Raw genomic sequence first — 19,285 nt, forward strand, 5'->3', positions numbered from 1 at the left:
GTTAACAGTTTTTGATGAGCAGAAACATTTAAGTGTGACAAACATGCAAAAGAATAAGAAATCAGGAAGGGGGCAAATAGTTTTTCACATCACTGTACAACCAATTTTTATTGGGGTGCTGAAGCTCTAGAATTAGTGTAAGGTTGTTTTGTTTTTTAGTGTTGTCTGATTTCCACTATCTGTGCAGATGATTGACGTTATCAGGAAGCCAAGGAGCATCCTTTAATTAAGGACATAGACCGCAAAGTTTTTATTTCTGGAGTTTCACTTTAAAGGGAACTTGAAGTCAGAGGGATATGAAATCTGACATTTATTTCCTTTTAAACAATACAAATTGCCTGGCAGTCCTCCTGATTCTCTGTCTCTTATACTTTCAGCCATAGACCCTGAACAAGCATACACACTTATCCACCATCAGCCTATCCCTATCTGTGCCTGATAACGGAGACTCTACTGTGTATTAACCACTTTACTATCAATCACCTTTAATAAACAGCGCTCGGCTGTCAGTTCTCAGCGCCTGTCCCCGTTGCTGGTTTCCCTCTGGACCCTGTAGTACACTGTAGTCGGGTTCCGTGGGACGTAGCAGAGCAGCCAATCGCCACTCTGCAAGTCGCATGATTGCAATGATCATAGTAGCAGAACTGACAATCACAGTGATCATGCGATTATAACAGAGAGATGCCTGGCCAGTGCATCTGTGTGCCCCTCCTGCAGGTAAAATACTACGGGACCCACCACTAAACTGTAGCCGGTTCCGTAGCTAATAGCAGAGCAGCCAAGCGGCGCTCTGCAAGTCACATGATCACTGCAATCATAAACAAAGGAGGAGAGCTGCAAGCTGGTTATGATCTGTTCTCTGTACGGAGAGAGCAGATTGTAACTACAGAGTAGTTTGTAAAAAATAAACAAAAAAGAACAGCATAATTTATTTAAAATAAACTAAAAACTGTTGTAGGTATAGTGTAGTGTAGTATAGTATAGTGTCTTATAGTATAGTGTATAACAGTATAGTGCAGTTTAGCATAGTGTTGTGTAGATTTGAATTGTACTCTTTTGTGTGTATAGGTGTAGTGTTATTATGGAGTATATACAGGATCTTCTCAAAAAATTAGCATATTGTGATAAAGTTCATTATTTTCTGTAATGTACTGATAAACATTACACTTTCATATATTTTAGATTCAAATACACACAACTGAAGTAGTTCAAGCCTTTTATTGTTTTAATATTGATGATTTTGGCATACAGCTCATGAAAACCTAAATTTCCTATCTCAAAAAATTAGCATATTTCATCCGACCAATAAAAGAAAAGTGTTTTTAAAACAAAAAGTCAACCTCCAAATAATTATGTTCAGTTATGCACTCAATACTTGGCCGGGAATCCTTTTGCAGAAATGACTTCTTCAATGCGGCGTGGCATGGAGGCAATCAGCCTGTGGCACTGCTCAGGTGTTATGGAGGCCCAGGATGCTTCGATAGCGGCCTTAAGCTCATCCAGAGTGTTGGGTCTTGCGTCTCTCAACTTTCTCTTCACAATATGCCACAGATTCTCTATGGGGTTCAGGTCAGGAGAGTTGGCAGGTCAATTGAGCACAGTTATACCATGGTCAGTAAACCATTTACCAGTGGTTTTGGCACTGTGGGCAGGTGCCAGGTCATGCATCTCCATAAAGTTTTTCAGCAGATGGAAGTATGAAGTGCTCCAAAATCTCCTGATAGCTAGCTGCATTGACCCTGCCCTTGATAAAACACAGTGGACAAACACCAGCAGCTGACCTGGCACCCCAGACCATCACTAACTGTGGGTACTTGACACTGGACTTCATGCATTTTGGCATTTCCCTCTCCCCAGTCTTCCTCCAGACTCTGGCACCTTGATTTCCGAAACACATGTAAAAGTTGCTTTCATCCGAGAAAAGTACTTTGGACCACTGAGCAACAGTCCAGTGCTGCTTCTCTGTAGCCCAGGTCAGGCGCTTCTGCCGCTGTTTCTGGTTTAAAAGTGGGTTCATGCTTCCATCTGCTGAAAAGCTTTATGGAGATGATTTCATTTTTCAGCGCGACTTGGCACCTGCTCACAGTGCCAAAACCACTGGTAAATGGTTTACTGACCATGGTATTAATGTGCTCAATTGGCCTGCCAACTATCCTGACCTGAACCCCATAGAGAATCTGTGGGATATTGTGAAGAGGAAGTTGAGAGACGCAAGACCCAACACTCTGGATGAGCTTAAGGCCGCTATCGAAGCATCCTGGGCCTCCATAACACCTGAGCAGTGCCACAGGCTGATTGCCTCCATGCCACGCCGCATTGAAGCAGTCATTTCTGCAAAAGGATTCCCGACCAAGTATTGAGTGCATAACTGAACATAATTATTTGAAGGTTGACTTTTTTTGTTTTAAAAACACTTTTCTTTTATTGGTTGGATGAAATATGCTAATTTTTTGAGATAGGAAATTTGGATTTTCATGAGCTGTATGCCAAAATCATCAATTTTAAAACAATAAAAGGCTTGAACTACTTCAGTTGTGTGTATTTGATTCTAAAATATATGAAAGTCTAATGTTTATGAGTACATTACAGAAAATAATGAACTTTATCACAATATGCTAATTTTTTTAGAAGATCCTGTAGGTGTATCATTTGTTTATAGTATAGCATGATTATATATATTATGTAGTTAGTATATAGTGTAGCTTGATTACCATATGTTTCGGACTATAATACGTACTTTTTCTCCCCAAAAAGTGGGGAGAAAATGTCCCTGCGTCCTATACTCCAAATACAGGCAGTCCCCAACTTATGATCGCCCACAGATATGAACCTCCAACCCGCTGTAATGTCGTAGACTCCCTGTACTGTCCCTGGTGTCCTCCTGCACTGCCCTGTGTAAGTAATTCGTGGTAGAAGGCGCAGGTATCGCTTACCTCATCCTGGGAGCCTGTGGCAATCAGCTGCTGCCCCCCTCTGTGCCCCTGGTGTATTCCTACGAGTCCCCAATATCCTGCTCCGATCCCCCTCTGTAAACATAAGTAGCGGCAGCAGCCGCAGGTTCCACTCACCTCATCCATTACACAGGGGGAGTGCAGGACACCAGGAACAGGAGGGGGACAGGAGGAGGACACCAAGGGGGACAGAAAGGGGAAGACACAATAATTGGGAAGAGAACATCTACAAGATGCCCCTGGACCATAGACACACCAGGTTTAGGATTTTTATTTTCCCTGGCTTTTTCCCTCTAAACCTAGTTGTGTCTTATAGTCTTAAAAACACGCTACATATAGTATATAGTTAGTATATACTGTAGGGTGATTATATATAGTGTAGCGTGATTAGTATTTAGGTAGCATATACTATAGCGTACATATTGTATATAACGTTCGGTATATATTTAGTATCTACTGTAACGTGGGTATACATCGTACTTATGTAGCCTATAGTATAGCGTACATATACCGTAGTATACTCAACTGAAACAGCCCTCGCCAAGGTGGTCAACGACCTTACCCATGCCAGGGCCAAAGGCAGTTATTCCATCCTGCTCCTCCTTGACCTCTCTGCAGCATTTGACACTGTTGACCACTCCCTCCTCCTCCAATCGCTACAGTCCATGGGCATCCATGGTCTTGCCTTGGCCTGGATCTCCTCCTACCTATCCAATAGCTCCTTCACCACTTCCTTCAATGGCTCCTCAACCCCTGCCCCCCTCTCAGTTGGGGTCCCCCAGGGCTCTGTTCTAGGCTCCCTTCCTTTCTCCATATACACTTCCTCAATTGGCATGCCTATTTCCTCCCTGGGCTTCAATTACCACCTTTATGCAGATGACACTCAGATTTACCTCCATACCCCCGATCTCTTATCCACCACCATAAACAAGGTCTCCTCGTGTCTCTCAGCAATTTCCTCCTGGATGTCAGCTAGGTTCCCAAAGCTTAACCTAGACAAAACTGAGCTCCTGATCTTTCCACCCCATGCTGCTGCACCCCTCCCAGATTTCCACCTCACAATCGACAACACAACCATTCTCCCTACCTCCCAGGCCCGCTGTCTGGGTGTCACCTTGGACTCTGACCTCTCCTTCATCCCACACATCCAAAACATCACCAGAGCCTGCAATTTCCACCTCCGTAATATCTCCAAGATCCGCCCCTTCTTAACCCCGGACATGACCAAACTGCTCATCCATGCCCTCATCATCTCCCGCCTTGATTACTGTAACTCCCTCCTTTCTGGCCTCCCCCTGAAACGCACTGCCCCCCTTCAATCAGTGATGAACGCAGCTGCAAGACTCATCCATTCTTCGCACCGCTCTGCATCCACATCTCCACTTTGTGAATCCCTGCACTGGCTCCCTATCCGTTTCAGGATAAGTTTCAAGATTCTATGCCTGGCGTATAAATCTGTGCACAAAACCTGCCCTACCTACATCTCGGAGCTTGTTCACAGGTATACACCAGGTGGCCCCCTCCGTTCCTCCAACGACCTTCGCCTCACCACCCTACGCATTTTACACTCCCATGCCCGCCTGCAGGATTTCTCAAGAGGTGCCCCCATCCTCTGGAATGCCCTTCCACCACCCATCAGACTTGCTCCCTCTTTCAACACATTCAAGCAAGCCCTCAAAACCCACCTCTTTATGATGGCCTACCCACCTCCTACCACACAGTAACTCTCTAAGGAATATTTAACAGCCCCACCTAGTGTTTCCACCCCTCCCTTTAGATTGTAAGCCTCTGGCAGGGTCCTCCACTCCCTAGTGTAATCTACAGAATCAGGTGCTCCTGTCCTATGACAGCCTGTACTTGTATTACGGGGCCTACCTAACCAGCCCATATTGCATGATCATGTATTTTGTACAATTTGCATGTATAACTTTGTTCTATGTGTATAACCCTATGTATGTCATCCTTGTATCATTGTATATATTTATTGTCCAGCGCTGCGTAATATGTTGGTGCTTTATAAATACAATAAATAATAATAATAATATAATATGTGTGGGCCTGCGGGATCCACTGCCTTATATCACTTCCTACGCCACAATCTCCTCCACAGTCTTCACCTTGTGTGGTGTGTCCCTGGTCAGCTGAAGGACGACGAGGGCATTGTCCCAACATCTGGTTACACCCAGGCCTTAATATACACAAGGTGTATGAACTGAAGGCCGTAAGACAGTGGAACCAACAGAACCACACTAGACAGATACAGGTGGGAAAAATCAGACAGTCCAGGTCAGCAGCAGGTGATCAGAATAGCACGCCACAGAATTACAAAATGTGAGCCAATCCATTTAAAAAATTTTATTATCAAAATAATATGGCACCGGAGTATAATACTGGGGATACACAGTACGTTTCTGTACCGTGTATCGACCAGCTGATCCGGCCAGCTGATAATGTTCTGCTGGCCCGATCAAGCCACTCGACCCCCGCCCGCTCGATCCCCAAGCGGTAATCGATCCGCGCGGATGAGCTGGGACGCGGCTGGGGTCGATCCAGCGGCTAATCGGCCGCCGGATCGACCCGTGTATTCCCACCATAAGGCAATATCAGGTCAAAGACCGTTCTAAAATTCTGTCCAGGCAGTAATCCAATTACAGGGTCAAGAGGCAAAGCAAGGTCGTACACAGTAATCCATGAATAATATCACACCCAGCGGAGTAGCACAAGGCAGCTACCACTATCACAGGCAAATTGCAATGAGGAGAGTAGGCTTAAATAGACTAGGAGCATCATGGGGAACAAATCCAAAGAGCCTATTGTACCTGCAGTACCCATTTTTTGCCACTAGGCCTAAGGTAATAAGACGGGGAAGAGCTGTGTGTCCCTGTCTATAGCTACTGTGGGCTGTGCACAAGTGTCTGGAGACATCCAGACTCCTAGAGACATCACGCCGGCTCGACCCGGAAGCTTGGTCATTGACTTGGACATGGACTTGCCATGAGAACGTTCGAAAGGGATGTTCCTTACAATAGGTATATTTTTAGTAAATAGTGTAATGTGATTATATATGGTATTTGACATATATAGTATAGCGTATATATAGTATATAGGTACGTAGTTAATACAATACCTGTAAAAGTTTTAGGCAGGTGTAAAAAATGCTGTAAACAAAGAATGCGTTCAAATATGGAAGAGTTAATTATTTTATCAATCAACAAAATGCAGTGAATGAACAAAAAGAGAAATCTAAATCAATATTTGGTGTGACCACCCTTTGCAGCGTTGCAAACCTCAAACTGCCGCACTTCCTCCTTCAAGCTGGAAGGAGGAAGTGCAACGGAGTGAGGCTTGCAATGCGACCAATAGGACGCGTGCAAGCTGAAGGGATGCAGGGCGGACGGCGTAATTATGGGTAAATACCCCCTCCTATCCACACCACACACCTGCGTTATTTGAATAAGTAATTACTCGTGATTGCATCAGGTGATCATCCCTATCTTGGAGAATTAACCACAGACATTCTATAGATGTAAGCTTCCGTATATCATTCTGTCTCTTCATCATTCTGTCTCTTCATCATTCCAGACACACTTGATGATGTTGAAATAAGGGCTCTGTGGGGGCCATACCATTACTTCCAGGACTTCTTTACGCTGAAGATAAATTTAATGACTTTAGCTGTATGTTTGGGGTCGTTGTCCTGCTGCAGAATATATTTGGGGCCAATCGTATGCTTCCCTGATGATGGATAATGATCTGTCTGTATTTCTCAGCATTGAGAACACCATTAATCCTGACCAAATCTCCAACTAAATTTTCAGAAATGCAGCCCCAAATGTTCAACGAACCTCCACCATGCTTCACTGTTGCGTGTAGACACTTATTATTTTGCCGGTCTCCAGCCCTTCAACGCACAAACTGCCTTCTGCTACAGCCAAATATTTCAAATTTTAACTCATCAGTCCAGAGCACCTGCTGCCATTTTTCTGCTCCCCAGTTCCTAGGTTTTGGTGCATACTTGAGTTGCTTGACCTTGTTTTCAGGTTGGAGCTATGGCTTTTTGGCTGCAACTCTTCACCTTGCTGATGCAGTATTGATTTGATTTAGATTTTACTTTTGTTTGCTTACTTTGCATTTTGTTAATTGCTAACAATAAACCATAATTATTGGTATTTATATTTCTAAAATAATTCTTTGTTTACGGCAATTTTTCACACCTGCCTAAAACTTATGCACAGTACTCTATATAGCGTAATTGTACATAGTAGACAGTATATACAGTAATATTTTGTGTGTGTGTATATATATATATATATATATATATATATATATATATATATATATATATATATATATGGTTGGTATATAGTGTAGCGGGATTATACGTAGTATATAGTACTCTGTATATCTAGTTTATAGGTATAGAGTAAGTATATGGTGTAGTGTGACATGGTGTATGGTGTAGTGTTATATGTGGTTAGGTAGTGTATAGTATAGCATATATAGTTTAGCTTTATTATTCACAGTATTTGGGTAGTACCGTATTTTTCCAAAAGTAGGGGGGAAAAGTCAGTGCGTCTTATAGTCCGAATGTACAGTATTTACAAGTACAGATCGCAGAGTGCAGCAGAAGCATTTACAAACCAGGTCGCACACAAAAACAGGTCTTCAGCCACGATTGGCACCCGGCGAATCCTCCCTCTCCAGTGGCTGGATCGGCACCACGTACCAGCATTTCTTCCGTCTCCTGCAACCATCTACACCTGCACGTCCAGACCATCTACACGCACGCATCCACCAGCCACAACCGGCATCAGCCCTTCCTCCATCTCCTGCGCCCATCTACAGTATACCAGCCACAATCCACATCAGTGCTTTCTCCTCCTGAGGCCATCTGCCCTGGTGCCTCCTCCAGCCACGATTGGCATCATCACTTCCTCTTGCTGCGGTCATCTGCCCCGGTGCCTCCTCCAGCCATGATCATCATTGCTTCCTCCTCCTACGGCCATCTGCCCGGCTCCTCCTTCAGCCACGATCGGCATCATCGCTTCCTCCTGCTGCGGCCATCTCCCCTGGTGCCCATCTAGCCACGATCGGCATCATCACTTCCTCTTGCTGCGGTCATCTGCCCCGGTGCATCCTCCAGCCACGATCGGCATCATCACTTCCTACTCCTGCGGCCATCTGCCCCGGCGCCTCCTTTAGCTACTATCGGCATCCTCGCTTCCTCCTCCTGCAGCCATCTGTATTGGCGCCTCCTCCAGCCACGATCGGCATCAGCTCTGTCCTCCATCCAGCTGTCATCTCACTGAGTGACCTGGCAGCATATGTCACGCATGACAGCAGAGGATTGGAAGCAACATGGCGGACTCTTAGTTGGATGCAGGTAACATACCGAGCAGACACTTAGTACAGTATAGTGCAAAAAACTTGCTTCACATTCTTGGGCCTCGTTCACATAACAACCCACAGAAGACCGTGTGATCAGAACGCAACGCGTGTCATCGCACGCAGTCTGCAATTGTATGTGTTGCGTGGCTTACCCATTCACTGTAGTGAATGGGCCAGTCACGCGCTTGGTTAACATATGCATGCAACATGCATTTGTGGACCGCACTGGTCTGCAATGCATGTAATGTGAACATCAGACAGTGCAGTCTATGCACTTATGATGTTTGTGCGTGCCTCACTGCCGTGAACGAGGCCTAAGTCTTCCAAAACCCAAATACAGCAAAGTCTCCTGTATCTGGCACAGGCGGAGACTGTCTGATGCTGGATACAAGTGCTTGCTGGTTGCTTGAGCACACACACACTCACACACTCTCCTGTGCAGCAGAAAATGCTTAATGAGCCTCCACGTGCCGTCTTCTACCCTGTAATTCCTAGCGGCATCGGGTCAAGTAATACGCCAGGAGCTGTGCATGGACACAGGAAAGCCGAAGGGAACTGCAGGATGGGTAGTAGACGGCGTCTGGAGACTCGGTAAGTAGTTTCTACCCTATAAACCCTCCAAAAACCCTTTCCCTGTCACCACCTCAGGCGTGTCTGTTAGTTTAGAGTTCCGGTTGCCGGAGATCCAGATAACGGGGCTTTGCTGTACATACAATTTTTCCTGTGACAGCCGATAGCAAATTGGAATTAAATGCACAAATGTGGTGTCTCTACATTCAATCGACAATGAAAGAATAGGAAAAAATATATGTTCACTCCCCATTTAAAATGATTTTTGTTGCGTCAAAGTGAAAAAAAAGTGTTTTTTGCTTTTATGCATTTATTGTTTTGTTTTTTGTGTGTGAAATTAACTATTAAAAGAGAACCAGAGGTGGGATTTAATAATGTTAGTAGGGCACAGAGGCTGGTTGTGCATACTATCACCAGCCTGCTGATTGGAGAGAAGGGACGCGGGTGGGGAGCACCGATATAGAGGAGGCGGGGGAGCTGCGCTGAATGGCACCACAAAGGTAAACAAGGTGCATGTTGCTAGCACGGCAGTTTTTATTACAGGGGACAGCAGAGCGCAGGGGGGGGGGGGGGGGGCTGGCACATTATACGGCAACAGAGGCTGGTGATAGTATGCACAACCAGCCTCTGTGCCCTACTAACATTATTAAATTCCACCTCGGGTTCTCTTTAACATTAGAATAAAGCCCTATCTGCCCAGAAGAAAAACAATACCAAGATTGTCTGTTGGACAAAGAACAGAATAACTGTAAAGGTACGTACACATTTTTCCGAATGACTTGTCATTCAAACCGGTCATTTTTTACAAGCGTCGGAATGCGGCCGAAATCGCGTCGCAACAGTGGAAACAAGCCCTCAGGGAAAGATTAGTTAGGCTTAACTTCTTCCTGGCTGCATACCTGTTCTGTTCAGTGAGCCCTCAGCCCACTGCATACCTGTACTGTGATCCTGCCACTGCATAGCTGTTCAGTGATCCTGCCACAGCATACCTGTTCTGTTCAGTGAGCCCTCAGCCCACTGCATACCTGTACTGTGATCCTGCCACTGCATAGCTGTTCAGTGATCCTGCCACAGCATACCTGTTCTGTTCAGTGAGCCCTCAGCCCACTGCATACCTGTACTGTGATCCTGCCACTGCATACCTGTTCAGTGATCCTGCCACAGCATACCTGTTCTGTTCAGTGAGCTCTCAGCCCACTGCATACCTGTACTGTGATCCTGCCACTGCATACCTGTTCAGTGATCCTGCCACAGCATACCTGTTCTGTTCAGTGAGCCCTCAGCCCACTGCATACCTGTACTGTGATCCTGCCACTGCATACCTGTTCAGTGATCCTGCCACAGCATACCTGTTCTGTTCAGTGAGCCCTCAGCCCACTGCATACCTGTACTGTGATCCTGCCACTGCATAGCTGTTCAGTGATCCTGCCACAGCATACCTGTTCTGTTCAGTGAGCCCTCAGCCCACTGCATACCTGTACTGTGATCCTGCCACTGCATACCTGTTCAGTGATCCTGCCACAGCATACCTGTTCTGTTCAGTGAGCCCTCAGCCCACTGCATACCTGTACTGTGATACTGCCACTGCATACCTGTTCAGTGATCCTGCCACAGCATACCTGTTCTGTTCAGTGAGCCCTCAGCCCACTGCATACCTGTACTGTGATCCTGCCACTGCATACCTGTTCAGTGATCCTGCCACAGCATACCTGTTCTGTTCAGTGAGCCCTCAGCCCACTGCATACCTGTACTGTGATCCTGCCACTGCATAGCTGTTCAGTGATCCTGCCACAGCATACCTGTTCTGTTCAGTGAGCCCTCAGCCCACTGCATACCTGTACTGTGATCCTGCCACTGCATACCTGTTCAGTGATCCTGCCACAGCATACCTGTTCTGTTCAGTGAGCTCTCAGCCCACTGCATACCTGTACTGTGATCCTGCCACTGCATACCTGTTCAGTGATCCTGCCACAGCATACCTGTTCTGTTCAGTGAGCCCTCAGCCCACTGCATACCTGTACTGTGATCCTGCCACTGCATAGCTGTTCAGTGATCCTGCCACAGCATACCTGTTCTGTTCAGTGAGCCCTCAGCCCACTGCATACCTGTACTGTGATCCTGCCACTGCATAGCTGTTCAGTGATCCTGCCACAGCATACCTGTTCTGTTCAGTGAGCCCTCAGCCCACTGCATACCTGTACTGTGATCCTGCCACTGCATACCTGTTCAGTGATCCTGCCACAGCATACCTGTTCTGTTCAGTGAGCTCTCAGCCCACTGCATACCTGTACTGTGATCCTGCCACTGCATACCTGTTCAGTGATCCTGCCACAGCATACCTGTTCTGTTCAGTGAGCCCTCAGCCCACTGCATACCTGTACTGTGATCCTGCCACTGCATAGCTGTTCAGTGATCCTGCCACAGCATACCTGTTCTGTTCAGTGAGCCCTCAGCCCACTGCATACCTGTACTGTGATCCTGCCACTGCATACCTGTTCAGTGATCCTGCCACTGTATACCTGTTCTGTGAACCCGCCACTGTATACCTGTTCTGTTCAGTGGACCCGCCACTGTATACCTGTTCTGTGAACCCGCCACTGTATACCTGTTCTGTTCAGTGGACCTGCCACTGTATACCTGTTTAGTGAACACGCCACTGCATACCTGTTGTGTTCAGTGAACCTGCCACTGCATACCTGTTCTGTGAACCCGCCACTGTATACCTGTTCTGTTCAGTGGACCCGCCACTGTATACCTGTTCTGTGAACCCGCCACTGTATACCTGTTCTGTTCAGTGGACCTGCCACTGTATACCTGTTTAGTGAACACGCCACTGCATACCTGTTGTGTTCAGTGAACCTGCCACTGCATACCTGTTCTGTGAACCCGCCACTGTATACCTGTTCTGTTCAGTGGACCCGCCACTGTATACCTGTTCTGTTCAGTGGACCTGCCACTGTATACCTGTTCTGTTCAGTGGACCTGCCACTGTATACCTGTTTAGTGAACACGCCACTGCATACCTGTTGTGTTCAGTGAACCCGCCACTGTATACCTGTACTGTTCAGTGAACCCACCGCATCAGTGCGCATACCTGTGCAGTTAAGTGAACCCACCTACCTACGTGAGTGCACGCAGTGTGATATACCACTCCGTGCATACCCGATATGGACAAAACAGGTAGAGGAAGAGGAAGAGGTAGTGGCAGAGGCAGAGGAAGGCCACCCGGCAGGTCTGCGCGAGGTCGTGTAAATGTAATTTCGTGTGGACCTGGCCCACAGTACAGTGCTCGGAAGAAGGCACGTCCCATCACCTCCCAAGATTGTCAGGACGTGGTTGAGTATTTAGCGACACAGAACACCTCATCTTGCTCAGCCACCAGCGCTACTACTAGCACCACTTCCGCTGCATTTGACACTTCGCAAGAATTATTTAGTGGTGGTGAAATCACTGATGCACAGCCATTGTTACAGCCAGATGAATTTTCACCAGCTCATATGTCTGCGTTACGCGACAACACTATGGATGTAACGTGTAAGGAGGATGAAGGACCTACACATTTGGATTTTTCTGAGGCAAGCGAAGCTGGGCAGGATGATTACGATGATGACGATGATAGGGATCCTCTGTATGTTCCCAATAGAGGAGATGAAGAGGGGGACAGTTCAGAGGGGGAGTCAGAGAGTAGTAGGAGGATAGAAGTTGCTGAAAGAAGCTGGGGCAGCTCTTCGTCAGAAACAGCTGGTGGCAGAGTCCGGCACCATGTATCGCCAGATTCGCCACCTATGTACAGCCAGCCAACTTGCCCTTCAGCATCAGCTGCTGAGGTCCCCATAGTGCCCACATCCCAGGGTGGCTCAGCGGTGTGGAAATTTTTTAATGTGTGTGCCTCAGATCGGACCAAAGCCATCTGTTCGCTCTGCCAACAAAAATTGAGCCGTGGAAAGGCCAACACTCACGTAGGGACAAGTGCCTTACGAAGGCACCTGGAGAAAAGGCACAAACAGCAATGGGATGGCCACCTGAGCAAAAGCAGCAGCAGCACACAAAAGCAAAGTCACCCTCCTTCTCCTCTTCCTCCTTCAGGTGCATCATCTGCTTATGCCGCTCTCTCCCTTGCACCTTCACAGGCACCCTCCTCCACTCCGCCTCTGCCCTTGAGCGGTTCCTGCTCCTCTGCCCACAGCAGCAGTCAGGTGTCCGTGAAGGAAATGTTTGAGCGGAAGAAGCCACTTTTGGCCAGTCACCCCCTTGCCCGGCGTCTGACAGCTGGCGTGGCGGAACTGTTAGCTCGCCAGCTGTTACCATACCGGCTGGTGGACTCTGAGGCCTTCCGTAAATTTGTGGCCATCGGAACACCGCAGTGGAAGATGCCAGGCCGCACTTATTTTTCCAGAAAGGCCATACCCCAACTGCACCGTGAAGTTGAGAGGCAAGTGGTGTCATCTCTTGCGAAGAGCGTTGGGTCAAGGGTACACCTGACCACGGATGCCTGGTCTGCCAAGCACGGGCAGGGCCGCTACATTACCTACACAGCCCATTGGGTGAACCTGGTGGTGAACGATGGCAAGCAGAAAGCGGCGGACCAAATTGTGACACCTCCACGGCTTGCAGGCAGGCCTCCTGCCACCTCCTCTCCTCCTGCTACATGCTCTTCGCTGTCCTCCTCCTCCTCCTTGGCTGAGTGGCAGTTCTCCTCTCCAGCTACACAGCCCCAGCTCCGCAGGGCCTATGCTGCATGCCAGGTACGACGGTGTCACGCCATCTTAGACATGGCTTGTCTCAAAGCGGAGAGTCACACTGGAGCAGCTCTCCTGGCTGCTCTTAAGAAACAGGTGGATGAGTGGCTGACCCCGCACCACCTGGAGATAGGCAACGTGGTGTGCGACAACGGCAGCAATCTGCTTGCCGCTTTGCATATGGGGAAGCTGACACACATACCCTGCATGGCACATGTCATGAATCTGGTGGTTCAAAGATTTGTGGCAAAGTACCCTGGCTTAGCGGATGTCCTGAAGCAGGCCAGGAAGTTCTGTGGGCATTTGAGGCGCTCTTACACAGCCATGGCACGATTTGCAGAAATTCAGCGTAAAAACAACATGCCGGTGAGACGCCTCATTTGCGATAGCCCCACTCGCTGGAACTCGACCCTCCTCATGTTCTCCCGCCTGCTAGAACAGAAGAAAGCCGTCACCCAGTACCTCTACAACTGGAGTAGAACGAAACAGTCTGGGAAGATGGGGATGTTCTGGCCCGACAACTGGACAATGATGAAAAATGCATGCAGGCTCATGCGGCCGTTTGAGGAGGTGACCAACCTGGTGAGCCGCAGTGAGGGCACCATCAGCGACTTAATTCCCTACGCGTACTTCTTGGAGCGTGCTGTGCGTAGAGTGGCGGATGAAGCTGCGAATGAGCGTGACCAGGAACCGTTACGGCAGGAACAGGCATGGGACCAATTTTCATCAGACCCAGCTGTTTCCTCAACACCTGCGGCAGCACAGAGGGGGGAGGAGGAGGAAGAAGAGAGGTCATGTGCAGGAGATGAGTCAGACTCAGAGGATGATGAGCAAGGTGTTTCTTTGGGGGAGGAGGAGGAGGAGGAGGGGACAGCGGCAGGAGAACAACCGCAGCAGGCGTCGCAGGGGGCTTGTGCTGCGCAACCTTCCCGTGGTATTGTTCGCGGCTGGGGGGAGGAGGTTGACTTACCTGACGTCACTGAGGAAGAGCAAGAGGAGATGGAGGGTACTGGATCCGACTTTGTGCAGATGTCGTCTTTTATGCTGTCCTGCCTGTTGAGGGACCCCCGTATAAAAAACCTCAAGGGGAATGAGCTGTACTGGGTGGCCACACTACTAGACCCTCGGTACAGGCACAAAGTGGCGGACCTGTTACCAACTCACCGGAAGGTGGAAAGGATGCAGCACATGCAGAACCAGCTGTCAACTATGCTTTACAATGCCTTTAAGGGTGATGTGACGGCACAACGCCAGCAAGGTACCACTGCCACTAATCCTCCTCCCGTGTCCACGCAGTCAAAGACAGGACGCTCCAGCGATCTCATGGTGATGTCGGACATGCGGACGTTCTTTAGTCCAACGCCTCGCCGTAGCCCTTCCGGATCCACCCTCCACCAACGCCTGGAACGGCAGGTAGCCGACTACCTGGCCTTAAGTGTGGATGTAGACACTGCTGTGAACAGCGATGAGGAACCCTTGAACTACTGGGTGCGCAGGCTTGACCTGTGGCCAGAGCTGTCCCAATTTGCCATCCAACTTCTCTCCTGCCCTGCCGCAAGCGTCCTCTCAGAAAGGACCTTCAGCGCAGCTGGAGGCATTGTCACAGAGAAGAGAAGTCGCCTAAGTCACAAAAGTGTTAAGTACCTCACCTTTATAAAAATGAATGAGGCATGGATCCCGGAGGGCTGCTGCCCGCCCCAAGACTAAGTCAGTCCCCGCACATACAGCATCTCTGCCTGCACGCCGTGTGACTGGCTGCCTGGCCTGCCCCAAGAAGACTAAGTCGCTCCCAGTCCCTCCACACAGCATGTCTGCCTGCAGGCCGCTTCACTACCTTCTCCGCCACCACCAACAGGGTCCGGGACTCCAGGCGGATTGCTGAATTTTTTAGGCCGCTGCTAGCAGCGGCCGCTGTAATAATTTTTCGGGTGCGTGTACATGACTGCCTAATTTTTCTGGCTGCACTGCGGGCAGCTGCAACAACAAAAGAAAAGGCATGAACATGCGCCCATTCCCCTTCGTGATCATTACCTTGCCGTGGTGAAGGGGCTTGCGTATCACAATGGAGCAATGACCGGCGCCTAGATGAGTGTCTCGGGGGGCACACCCACGATAATAAGGTCGTTGCCTCATTGTGGTCAGACCAAATTTGATCAGCTGGACAGTCACTGTTCTGTCATTCAGCTACATCAGCCAGGTGACTGACCATATGGGCTGTAAAGCCACCAAAACCTGCACTCTCGCCATGGTGCGCACCAGTCCAGCACGGCCGTCACTACACAAACAGCTGTTTGCGGTGCGTTACACGATGAGTTTGGTGCGTCAGTGTGAAGCAGTACCTTAATTACACTACCTGATTGATGTATACACATGCAAGATGTTTGAAAGCACTTTAGGCCTGTCATTTAACATTCAATGTGATTTCTGCCCTTAAAACGCTGCTTTGCGTCAAATCCAGATTTTTCCCGGGGACTTTTGGCATGTATCCCACTCCGCCATCCCCCCCTCCAGGTGTTAGACCCCTTGAAACATCTTTTCCATCACTTTTGTGGCCAGCATAATTAATTTTTTTTTTCAAAGTTCGCATCCCCATTGAAGTCTATTGCGGTTCGCGAACTTTAACGCGAACCGAACCTTTCGCGAAAGTTCGCGAACCCGGTTCGCGAACCGAAAATCGGAGGTTCGGCCCAACTCTACCAATCACTGATGAATTTTACCACCTCCCTGTTGTATAAGTTTTCACTTAAAAGTACTTGTTTGGAAGGAGGAAGCATCAGAGTCATGCGAAACGTGATGTGGAACGCGGCTCTTTCACTCTTTCCGATTGTGATGGCGCTGAACTGCTGTGCATGGCATTATCTGGGTTTCCGAATAAGAAAACCCAGATTCGATCAACAACTCTAAGTATGCCTTCCAGGGAAGTACAGTGTGTGTGTGTGTGTGTGTGTGTGTGTGCGTGCGTGCGTGCGTGCGTGCGTGCGTGCGTGCGTGCGTGCGTGTACATACGTTTAATGTCTCTCTCTACCCCCCTCTCTGTGTGCTTGTATATTTCTCTGCATACAGTGTCACTTTCTTTAAAAAATACTAGAAAAATAAAGCATGTAGCTCAGAGTCCTCCATTTTACATTGCAGTATATAACAACACTCCACTTAAAGAGGTATTGTAAGGTGGAAATGAACTTGTCACCAGTGGGAAGCTGATGGCAGGTTTGTCAAGTCTTTGGAAATCCAGCTGAAAAGCTGAAACCCCTCCCACTCTGTAGGCCTATGCATAGCCTTGTGGGTAATGACATCAGATACAGCTGATATCTGATTTGCATATGCTACTTGATATCTCAGCACTCATTGCTCCTTCACACTCCAAATGTTCAGGGTAGAGAGGGGACTCCCTGAACTTCCTCTGTGCCAAATTGCAGCCCCACTGGTTGGCACAGGGGTAAGGGTACCCCCTACCCCACCCTTCAAATGTGGTGTGTGTAGGAGTTATGAGCCCGGAGATATTGTGCTTTTAATAGCCATAGCATAATATAATACTTAGTATGATACTTAATAGACATAGGAGGATCAGACACAGCATCGGCATAGCAGACTAGTAGAGAGCAGAGAAATGGCAACAGCAGCACAGGCTCAGACACAGCACTCACATAGCAGCCTAGTGGAGTGCGTAGAAATAGCAGCACAGAATCAGACACAGCCCAGACATAGCAGCCTAGGGGAAATCAGAGAAATAGCAGAAAATAAGTGTAAAAAGCAGTCTGTTCCATATTGAAAATCGTGGCGACGTTTTTCCATGATTGCGTTTGCAATTCTCATTTGGGGAATAATTGTTTCCTTCATGAGAATTTCAAACAGAATTGCGGCAAAATAGCTATGGTTTTTCTGCGATTTTCAGTTTGAAACCGGTTCATAAGCAATCTGGTTATCTGATGAACTTGGGCATCTATAGAAGGAAAAAGGGATGTATCTTCAACTAAGGGAATAGAAAAATAAAACTCTAGCCCGAGTAGTAAACATGATTCCTCCCACGCTGTATGGTTCATTTTTCCTACAAGACTCTGACAGCGCAAGGCTAGTGGGTCCCAGGCCTAAGAGGATTTTTGTTTCACTCTCTTGCTAATTTCTTCTTCTTCTCCTCATAACACACTCACTTTTCCTTTGTTTTGTCAAAAAAAAAAACTCCTTACAGTTCCTCTTTAAGGACAGCCCAGACCAGGTGATAGTTCCTCACACACTTTAGGGTTTTTATCACTTGCATTCCTCTCCGTGAATTAACATTTTACAAGATTCTTTCCTCAATTAAGGATTCAATCCATAATTGGACTCAGAGCTCAGGAAACTAAAAACATGTATACATACCTGGGGCTTCCTCCAGCCCTATGCGCTCTGATCACTCCCAAGCTGCCGTCCTCAGTCTTCTGCAGCGCCGCTACCGGGTCCCCGCACTTCCGTCATTCGCAGCCAGTCTACACAGGAGAAGTGCGCTCTTTGCGTATCTCTCCAGCATCAGCACCTGGCAGACACTAGGGCACACTCATTAGGCAGTAGCAGTGTTAAGGAGTCTTGCCCAAAGTCTTCTCATTGAATAGGTACTGTCTTACTGAACAGGAAGAGCCCACATTCTAACCCTGGTGTCAGAGGCAGAGCCAGTACACTAACAGCAACTAGAGGAGGATCAGTTGGGGCAGTGATGGCTAACCTTGGCACTCCAGCTGTGGTGGAGCTACAAGTCCCATAAAGCAGTGCAATATTCTGACAGCTCTAAGCATAGCTCGGGGAGGCAGAGGCATGATGGTATTTGTAGTTTTCTCACAGCTGGAGTGCCAAGGTTAGCCATCAGTGAGTTAGGGTTAGGCATCGATACAGGGGGATGGCTCAAGTGAGAATAAGGTTAGGTTTGGCAATAGTATAAGAAAGAAAAAAATACTGTCCAATAGTAGAATATGAGTAATTTTATAGATATTCTAATAGTCCCTTTCCCGGGCACCCAAATTATTGTACGCCCTTTTTACATCTATGCCTCTACATCCCCTATTTCTATGTCACATGTTTGCTGAGTCACGTACATTCTCCAGTGTCCTCCAATCCATGACAACCCTAGTATAGGAGGTCCTCTCTGCCTTTCCTGTATTGATCACTCTGATATGCAGTTTATGTACACCTACAGCTTTCTTAAGGTGACCAATACTTCATAAATCAGATTTTTTAATTTCTTACAGGTTCTGACTTTGATGAATTATGCTGGAAATGCACTGCTTTCCATGAAATAGGTGAATATCATGTCAGCTTCTTAGAACAAAACAGTTGAAAAACTTATGCAAGAGCCTGGTGGAAAATTTTTGCTCAGACTGTCAACACATCAGCAGTATAAATCCATCCAGCAGTACAAGACTATATGCAGTGTCATAGGTTTAAAAGGAACCTAAACTGAGAAGGATATGGATTTTTCCTTTTAAAATAATACCAGTTGCCTGACTCTCCTCTTGATCCTGGTTCTCTAATACTTTTATCCATAGCCCTGAACAAGCATGCAGATCAGGTGCTCTGACTGAAGTCAGACTGGATTAGCTACATGCTTGTTTCAGGTGTGTGATTCAACCACTACTGCAGCCTAAGAGATCAGCAGGACTGACGAGCAAC

At 47.7% G+C, this 19,285-nt stretch overlaps 1 protein-coding gene and 1 long non-coding RNA gene across 3 annotated transcripts in view; one reads left to right on the forward strand and one right to left on the reverse strand.

Moving 5' to 3' along the window:
* The window catches only part of NTM (neurotrimin), a 1,373,850-nt gene that overhangs the window by 1,268,348 nt on the left and 86,217 nt on the right, over nucleotides 1-19,285 (forward strand). The gene's annotated exons all lie outside the window — the stretch shown is intronic.
* The window catches only part of LOC137521313 (uncharacterized), an 80,516-nt gene that overhangs the window by 19,409 nt on the left and 41,822 nt on the right, over nucleotides 1-19,285 (reverse strand). The window lies entirely within an intron of this gene.

The sequence above is a fragment of the Hyperolius riggenbachi genome, chromosome 6 (assembly GCF_040937935.1).
Source record: "Hyperolius riggenbachi isolate aHypRig1 chromosome 6, aHypRig1.pri, whole genome shotgun sequence".
In the NCBI taxonomy this organism is placed as follows: domain Eukaryota; kingdom Metazoa; phylum Chordata; class Amphibia; order Anura; family Hyperoliidae; genus Hyperolius; species Hyperolius riggenbachi.